This window comes from Panthera onca, chromosome B3 (assembly GCF_046562875.1).
Source record: "Panthera onca isolate mPanOnc1 chromosome B3, mPanOnc1 haplotype 2, whole genome shotgun sequence".
In the NCBI taxonomy this organism is placed as follows: Eukaryota; Metazoa; Chordata; class Mammalia; order Carnivora; family Felidae; genus Panthera; species Panthera onca.
This window is the reverse complement of record NC_138344.1, coordinates 44,403,284-44,412,703: the sequence shown is the minus strand read 5'-3', so window position 1 is coordinate 44,412,703 and position 9,420 is coordinate 44,403,284. Positions and strand designations below refer to the sequence as shown.

Genomic DNA, 9,420 nt, shown 5'->3' with positions numbered 1-9,420 from the left:
CCCCAATGTCTATAGCAGCACTCTCAACAATAGCCAAATTGTGGAAAAAGACTAAATGTCCATCAACTGATGAATGGATAAAGAAATTGTGGTTTATATACACAATGGAGTACTACATGGCAATGAGAAAGAATGAAATATGGCCCTTTGTAGCAATGTGGATGGAACTGGAGAGTGTGATGCTAAGTGAAATAAGCCATACAGAGAAAGACAGATACCATATGTTTTCACTCTTATGTGGATCCTGAGAAACTTGACAGAAACCCATGGGGGAGGGGAAGGAAAAAAAAAATGAGGTTAGAGTGGGAGAGAGCCAAAGCATAAGAGACTCTTGAAAACTGAGAACAAACTGAGGGTTGATGGGGGGATGGGAGGGAGGGAAGGGTAGTTGACGGGCATTGAGGAGGGCATCTTTTGTGATGAGCACTGGGTGTTGTATGGAAACCAATGTGACAATAAATTTCATATATTAAAAAATATATAAAATAAAAAAAAATTTAAAAAAAAAGATCTTTTCAGGGTAGGAAACTCCTCCAGTCAGCTGGCCAGTATTGTTCAATCACTGAGTATTCAGCATCATTAATACCAGAATAGCCAAGAAATCATTCCAACCAGAAAAGGCCCAGTACCAATTACTGAACTGTGATGATTTATGTTTGTGACTGATGTGACTAACATAAGTCAACTGTTTATGTGTGGAAACGCAACCAGTGATTGACAAGAACTGCAGCATATGACTCATGCTGCGTCTACCCTGAGCCAAAGCAGTCAGTCAATTCTAAAGGTATAAGCATCAATCAAATAAATGATTTGGCAGCCTAAATATTTAACAACCAGATGATGGCTGAAATGTTCACTTTTCAATCAGTCATGCAAACACAGTCCTAGTAAAAGGAGTACCTAAAATTCAGAGGAGTTTTCCTTATCCTAAAAGTCATTCATCCCTAAATATTTATTGAATGCCTACTATGCTCTCAGTACTCTGGTGGGAATACAGAAATGGAAAACTGATATAAATGAGAATTATTTTTCAAACTCTTTCTCTTATAACCTTTTGCTATCTACCCTGCTAAGCAATTTTCTTAGTGGTCATTAGCCATCAGCACTCAGTGACCTTCTATATTGATCCTTCCTCAAATACTTCTATGGGCAAGAAAAACCTCCCATTTAACCAAAATGTGCTTTGGTATGGCAAAACCTCAGCACCTATACATTTCATTGACTAGAGTAATTGCAATGAGACTGGTACTTCCTGGATAGAGAAAGGTTTATGATAAAAATTCACTACTATCATGCCCATTATATAATTCTTTGTGTTCTATAAGCACTATAAGCACTGTGTTCTATAAGCACTGTGTTCTATAAGCACTGTGTTCTATAAGCACTGTGTTCTATAAGCACTGCCAAAGATAATTTAAAATAGCCTCAGCAGGTCCAATACAACTTCTCCACGTTACATGTAAAGAAGAAATGCCACACAGAGAAAAACAACCTCAGACACCCTTGCCTTTTCTTTCTCTATACTTTTTCTGGAAGCAAATTTTTACATTCCCATGATATTTATATGCTAAATCTGTAGACAGCATATAGATGACTACCTTACTTTAATAATCATTTATCATAAGCTCGGTATTGGGCGAAATATAAACTCTTGACAAACTCCAAGGACTCCTCTATTCTTAAGTTCCCTTTATTCTCAAGGACTCCTTTATTCTATTGCAATGGCTCCTGAAAAACTTCCCTTTTTCAAGGATAATTTTTTCAAACACAATCAATAATCTACAACCACTTTTGTAATGTCTTTAGAAGCCAAAACCTTTTCAACTTTTGAGTTATGGTTCTGTTTTTTTTTTTTTAAGTTTATTTATTTATTTTGAGGAACACAGAGTGTGTGCATGGGAGCATGAGTGGAGGAGGGGCTGAGGGAGAGAGAGAATCCCAAGTAGGCTCCACTCAGCGTGGAGTCCGACGCCGGGCTTAATCCCACAACTGTGAGATCACTACAGGAGCCTCTATCAAGAGTTGGATGCTGAACCGACTGAGCCACCCAGGTGCCCCAAGTTTTTAAGGTAAAGTGCATGACTGGATTCTACAAGCCCAAGATTTTAAAGTTTTGCATTATGTGTTATTAATGAAGTTATTAATACTCTTTCTGCTATTCATACATAATACGAAATCCTTAATTAACAATTTTTTCTTTAGTCTTAGAATTTCAGAGTTGAAATGAGTTTTAAGGCATATCCAGTCCAGAACTCGAGTGTCTTCAGCAACATCCACAACAAATGTTGTTCAGCCCTTGCTCTAACGGTCTCAGCAATGAGGAGGTCACTACCTAATGAGGGAGATCGTTCTATCTTATCACATCACCTTAGAAATGTTTTCCCTATTCTGAGTCAGGTTTTGTTTTGTTTTGTTTGTCCTGTAGCTTTAATCCATGATGCTAGTTATACCCCTGGGGTCTTAGGGGACAATCTAATCCCTTTATATGACAGCCCTCCATATATTTGAAATCCCCTACCTAGTGCTGAACATTTTATTCTAAAGATGCCCTTGAATCATTCCTCATAGAATATGATTTTGGTTCCATCACCATCCTGGTTTCTGATCTCTAAATCAGCAGCTTTCAACCATTATTTTGTAACACAGTCATTCTTGTGATCAGTAAGAAACAAAAGGGTAAAATACTGTAGCAACTACACCTAGAATTAAGAATAACTTACCTTCAAATTTAAAAGGTCACAAAGAAGTGGAAAAACATTCCATGCTCATGGATTGGAAACAAACATTGTCCAAGTGTCTATACTACCCAAAGCAATCTATACATTTAATGCACTATCAAAATACCACCAGCATTTTTCACAAAGCTAGAGCAAACAATCTTAAAATCTATACAGAACCACAAAGACCCCAAAGAGCCGAAGCAATTCTGAAAAAGAAAAGCAAAGCTGGAGACATCACGATTCCAGTCTTCAAGCTTCAAGCTGTATTACACAGTAGTCATCACAGCAGTATGGTACTGGCACAAAAACAGACACACTGATCAATGGAACAGAATTGAAAACCCAGAAATGGACCCACAAATGTATAGCCAACTAACCTTTCACAAAGCAGGAAAGAGGATCCAATGGAAAAAAGACAGTCTTTAGCAAATGGTGTTAGGAGAACTGGACAGCGAATTGAGAAGAATCTACCTGGACCACTTTTTTACACCACACACAAAAATAAACTCAAAATGGATGAAAGACCTAAATGTGAGGCAGGAAACCATCAAAATCCTAGAGGAAAAAAACAGGCAACAACCTCTTTGTCCTTAGCCTCAGTAATCTCTTACTCGACACTTCTCTGAAGGCAAGGGGAATAAAAGCAAAAAGGAACTACTGCAACCTCATCAAGATAAAAAGCTTCTGCACAGTGAGAGAAACAATCAACAAAATTAAAAGGCAACCAAAGGAAAAGGAGAATATAGTTGCAAATAACATATTGGATAAAGGATTAATATCCAAAATCTATCAAGAACTTACCAAACTCAACACGCAAAAAATAAATAACCCAGTGAAGAAATGGGCAAAAGACATGAATGGACACTTTTCCAAAGAAGACATAGAGATGGCTAACAGACACATGAAAAGATGCTCAACACTGCTCATCATCAAATCAAAACCCACTGAGATACCACCTCACACCAGTCAGAGTAACTAAAATTAACAACTCAGCAAACAATAGATGCTGGCGAGGGTGTAGAGAAGGGGTACCCTCTTGCACTGTTGGTGGGAATGCAAACTGGTGCAGCCACTCTGGAAAACAGTGTGGAGATTCCTCAAAAAATTAAAAACAGAATTACCCTGCGACCCAGCAATAGCACTACTAGGAATTTATCCAAAGGAAACAGTAGTGCTGATTCATAGGGACATATGTACCCAAATGTTTATAGCAGTGCTTTCAACAATAGCCAAATTAAGGAAAGAGCCCAAATGTCCATCAACTGATGAATGGATAAAGAAAATGTGGTATGTGTGTGCATATTATATATATAGTTATTTATATGTTATAAATATTATATATATACATATATATAATATGTGTGTGTATACACACATACAGACACACACAATGGAATACTACTTGGCAGTGAAAAAGAATGAAATCTTGCCATTTGCAACAACATGGGTGGAACTGGAGGATATGATGCTAAGGGAAATAAGTCAGTCAGAGAAGACAGATATCATATGTGGAACTTGAGAAACTTAACAGAAGACCATGGGGAAGGGAAGGGAAGGGAAGGGAAGGAAAAAAAAAAAATAGTTGCAAACTGACAGGGAGCCAAACCATAAGAGACTCAAATACAGAGAACAAGCTGAGGGTTGATGTGAGGGTTGGGGAGGGAAAAATGGGTGATGGGCATTGAGGAGGGCACTTGTTGGGATGAGCATTGGCTGTTGTATGTAAGTGATGAATCATGGGAATCTACTCCCAAAGCCAAGAGCACAGTGTACACTCTGTATGTTAGCTAACTTGACAATGAATCATATATAAAACATATAAATAAATAAATAAATAAATAAATAAATAAATAAATAAATAAAATTCAACATCAATTTAGTGCATTGGCCATCTATGGAAATCATCTTAGAATGTCCCTGCAGTCAGAGGTAACTTATAACCTAAAACAAAGGTGCCTCCCCAAAAGGTTCTCTGCATCAATCTAGTAACTACTGTCAAATGATGTACAAACTACAACATATGACCTAATTCAGTATATCTTAAAAGCTCTCATCGCAAGAAAAACAAAATTTGTAATTATGTGCATGGTGACAGGTATTATTAACTAGACATACTGTGATATTTTTGCAATATATACCAATACTGAATCATGTTGTACATCCAAATACAAAGTTATATGCCAAGTATATCTCAATGAAAAGAAGAAATGATAAAAGCTTCTAGTTTACAGTAAAATTATTGTCCACAAGATTGTGCTCTAAGTCTAGATAACCAATACTGACTCCTATGCCTCATATATCCTCAGACTGGAAAAGAGTGATTTGAGCTATTGCACAAGAATGTTCAATTCCCCTACTCAAACTTGGAACTCATCTAGCAACTTTCTAACCTGTAATATAACCTCCTGAGTGTACAAACATAAAGCAGAGTGTGCCTGGTATGGAAAGCTGATGCCAGTCACTCTCTCTCACTGTTGATACATCATCACTACAGTTTGAGCATCGGTCTCCTTTGAAATTTGTGCACGTGAATTGATTTCTCAGCCTCATCCCTGCTGGAAAAATGAAGTGAGTTTGGTGCTTGAAAAGCTGAGCAACGCAGTCTGCACTATGAAGAATCTCACAGTGGTGTAACTCTAACATGCCTCTGATCCTATACTGACAACACATATATGTTGGTGCCTCATCAAATGTGTAAAAGATGGGGACTCTGCAGCCCCTTTTTCCCACCAGACCTTCCTCTGCCCAACTTATCAGCCCTGATCCCTCTAAGGTGCAAGGAGTTGCTGCTCAGGTCAGATTTAGAGACTTTGTCAGGCCCCTGAGAGAGCAGGACAGCATGACTGTCCTTAGTAGCCCAAGTGACGTTCTCCTTACTGTTTTTCCCCATTACCTGCATCCCAGCTAATGCCCTCTTCTCTTCACCCCTTCTGGGATAGGAGTATAGCTGGGACTACAGACCCAATCACCTTCCATTCTACTCCACAGGCTCAACCTACCTACTGGTACCAACAGTGAATTTGGTGATGACGTAGGTAGTGGGTTTTGAATGGAATAGAATGTATCACTTGTCTTCAAGTCTAAGCCATTTTTTTCCTTCTAAAGAAATTTTTTAAATTCTTTCATTAAATTATTTCTTCCTAAAACCCCTGCTGGTAGAAAAAGGTGTCTTTCCTCTTGCCCTGCCTCCCTTCACAATTCTGTTCACTTTTATTCCCCATGTACTCCAGCATTGGTTATGGTCATGGGAAAGTAACATGTTCACCAAGGCACACTGAACATGAAAGCATATAAACTTTTTTTTTTTCAGAATAGCAAGAGCTTTAACGGATAGTTACTAACCACTTCTTAGCTGATGACAGTTTTCTATCTTTTTCCAAGGGGTTCAAGCTAGCAGCATTTGCTACCCCACTGGATAATGAGGGGCAAGGGTTAACAGGATAAGGAATGGGTGTAGTACCTGACTCTCCAACTCCCCAATATGAGCCATTAGAACACTGTTGTGTGGAGATAATGGGCCATTCATGCTGAGGCAGGGCTGTTAGTGCTAGGCCAGGGTCTCAGGCAGAAAAATTTTTTTTCTTTTTTTCTTCATATTTTTGCCACTTTTTTACCTTACCCGTAAGCTTATGCCCTAAAAATCTGTGTCAAATGGTTTCATTTATGTTAGTCTGATTTTCTCAAATAAAATGTAATCTCTCCCTGAAAGCATGACTGATATTCTAGTTTCCTCCTATGTCTTTTTTCTCCATAGCACCAACTACTAAATATTTGCTAAGTGAAATCATTTGCCTTTCACTTGGTATGGATAAATTAGTTACACCTTAAGCTTCCAATCTGTTCTCACTAGCCCAAATCAAAAAACATACTTGGGTTCTTCCTGCCAACACAATTATACATACAAATGCAACATGGGTTCTGACGTTGTGAGAAAAGAGCTAGTTACAAAATGATCATCCCAGTGACTCAAAGTATAATTATATTAATATTTCCTAAGATTTTCTGGAAAAAAAAATGTAAATTCCTTATGACATAGACTCCGTAAAATTTATATGGAAACTCCAGTTTGAAAAACATTGACTACTACACAAAATAACAGAGAACACAAATATAGTGGATGAAGAGGTAGCAAATATTCACACTATCAAAATATAGACATTACTTGACCTCCAAGGACCATAGTGAATTTTCATTAGGTACAAAGAGATAGTCAGCTTGAGGAAGGACAAACCAGGGCAACAAAGGAAATCCGAGTCAGAGCTATTGACACAACTTCCCGAAGCTTCTTAATTCCTGCCTGAGTCACTAGTCTGGCCTCCCTCATAAAGCAGAACATGTATTCATAGAGTAGGCTCTGGAGCTAGACTGCCTCTAAATCCCAGTTCTATACACCAACTCTGGCCTTGGGACACTAACTGGACTTCTTTGAGCCTCTCTCTCCCCACCTACAGAATGTTGATTATAATAATTCCTTTATGTATGTGAATGGCACAGTGCCTGACACATGGTTAGCACTCAGAAAACTACCCTGGGGTCTTAATTCCTACTATTCATCCCAGTCTTCAGCCATTCTTCAGTACTCCCCATCCAAAGAGAAGAGGATTCCTTCTCTTGCTTAGGTGAATTCATCTCTGCCCAGGACTCCACCACCCTTCCTGAACCTTAGAGACCTGCTCAACTGGTTGCCTCCTCCCTACTAACAGACACACCAATCAGCATCTTAAGACCTTCTTCCATCTTAAAACCTCCTCCCTCAACACTGTATCCCTCTCCATCTACTCTCCTACATCTCTCCTCCTTCTTCAGAGAAACTGATAGAAAAAGTGCTCTATCATTTTTCAAAGGCCAACTCATAAAAGGTGATCTCCAACTCATACACTTTGATTCATTCTTCCACTACTACAGTTGAGAGTCTGACACACACATACACACACACTGAAATTGCTCTGAGAAAGGCTGACAATGTTTCTCTGATGCCAAATCCAATGTGATGTGTCACTGAAAATTATAAACTTGACAGCATGTTAGACTATTTTTTTTAAAGAGAGAGAGAAAGAATGTGCACACATCAGGGAGGGGCAGAGGGAGAGAGAATCTTAAGCAGTCTCAACGCTCAGCATGGAGTCCAACGCAGGGCTCAATCTCATGACCATGAGATCATGAGCTGAGCTGAAATTAAGAGTTTGATGCTTAACTGACTGAAGCACCCAGGCACCCTGAACCCTCTCTCTTCTTGAAATGTTCTGTTCCTTAGGATTTTATGACATCACACTCCATTTATTTTCTTCCTTCCTCTTTGAGGAGTCCCTCTGAAGGCACCTTCCCTCTCCTTGTCCTCTCAATAATGGTATTTTTCAGGACTCCAATTTTGGCCTTCTCATCTGTCTACTTGCAAGCTGATTTCACTGCCTCCTGGAATGATGAGGATTCCTAAATTTCTATCTTTAATCTGGTTTCATTCTTGAACTCCAGATGACCACTCTTCAGCCCAATGCCTGTATATCTTCACCTGAACTTCCTACAAACATCTCGATTCAACACATCCCAAACTAAACTCATGATTTTCTTCTCCAAACCTGGTATTCCTCCTGCTTCCCTATGCCCACATCATGCAAATTAAAACTCCATTTTTACATTTAGGAATGTGGTTTTTTGGATCCCAGGGAACACATGTACATACATACCTCAAAATCTTTGGTGGGCTTACTCAAAAGTATTTCAAGTGTTTTAAAGCGGCCCAGAAAAGAAAGGAATCTCTTTCCCTTTACCTCTATCTAAAAACAGACTCCTTTTTGTTTTATTTTGGTTTGGTTTGGTTTTCCCAAGAAGTTTATTTGGGCAGACCTGGGGACAGGGAGGCTCTGCATCTACAAGAAGGTGTTGGGCCTCTTGGTGGTGAAGCATAGCTTGTGCTGGCAACATAGGACCCACGTGGGGCTGCAGGAACTTAATCTTACTGTCATCAAACTGCTTGACTGCTAGCTGGCAGCACTTGCTGGCTATAATCTCTTCCATCTTCATGATCTGGATGGAGACGACCCAGTGGGCAGTGCCAGGTGCCCCATCTTGGCAGCACCAGGTAACAGTGACTGCAGGGGTCAGGTCTGGGTACTCCCAGTATGTGTTGTGGATGCCACTGAGGGAGTCATAATGAAGCCAGATGCCAAAGGGGATTTCTAGAACACCTGTCCAAGGAAGACAATTTCCCCTCAAGATTTCTTCAGCTTCTCCAGCGGAGACAAAAAGTACCAGAAGCAGGACTTAGCTACAACATGATTAGGTGCAAAGATTCACATGTGATAGAGAGAAGGAGTGCAGCATTTGAGTGTGGGCAGGCAGTATCCCACCACCGTGTACTCTCGCAGTGTGCCCAACGCCTTCATGGCGCACTCTCCATGCTCGCCGCCACCCAAGCTCAGCTCCCTTTTTAATGAGACCTACCTTTTTACTGCAACACTCACTCCCACTTCCTCTAAGAAGGCTTCCCTGAGACCCTGAGAACAAGTTGAAATGTCTCTCCTCCATGCTCTCAGAGTTCTCTGTTTCAACCACTGCATTGTTAAATATCTTAGTAATTTAGTATCCTTACTGCCAGTTAACAGAACTTTCTCCCTCACCAGAATTTGAGGTCCTAAGAACTCTGTTTTAGTGATCTTAGTAAGTTCCAGTGCCTGACATACACTAATGATCAATAATATTG

At 39.6% G+C, this 9,420-nt stretch overlaps 1 pseudogene; it reads right to left on the bottom strand.

Annotated features, from left to right (window-relative positions):
• Positions 1-8,587: 8,587 nt before the first annotated feature.
• On the bottom strand, positions 8,588-9,103 carry LOC132669643 (large ribosomal subunit protein eL20 pseudogene; annotated as a pseudogene).
• Between the last annotated feature and the right edge of the window lie 317 nt (positions 9,104-9,420).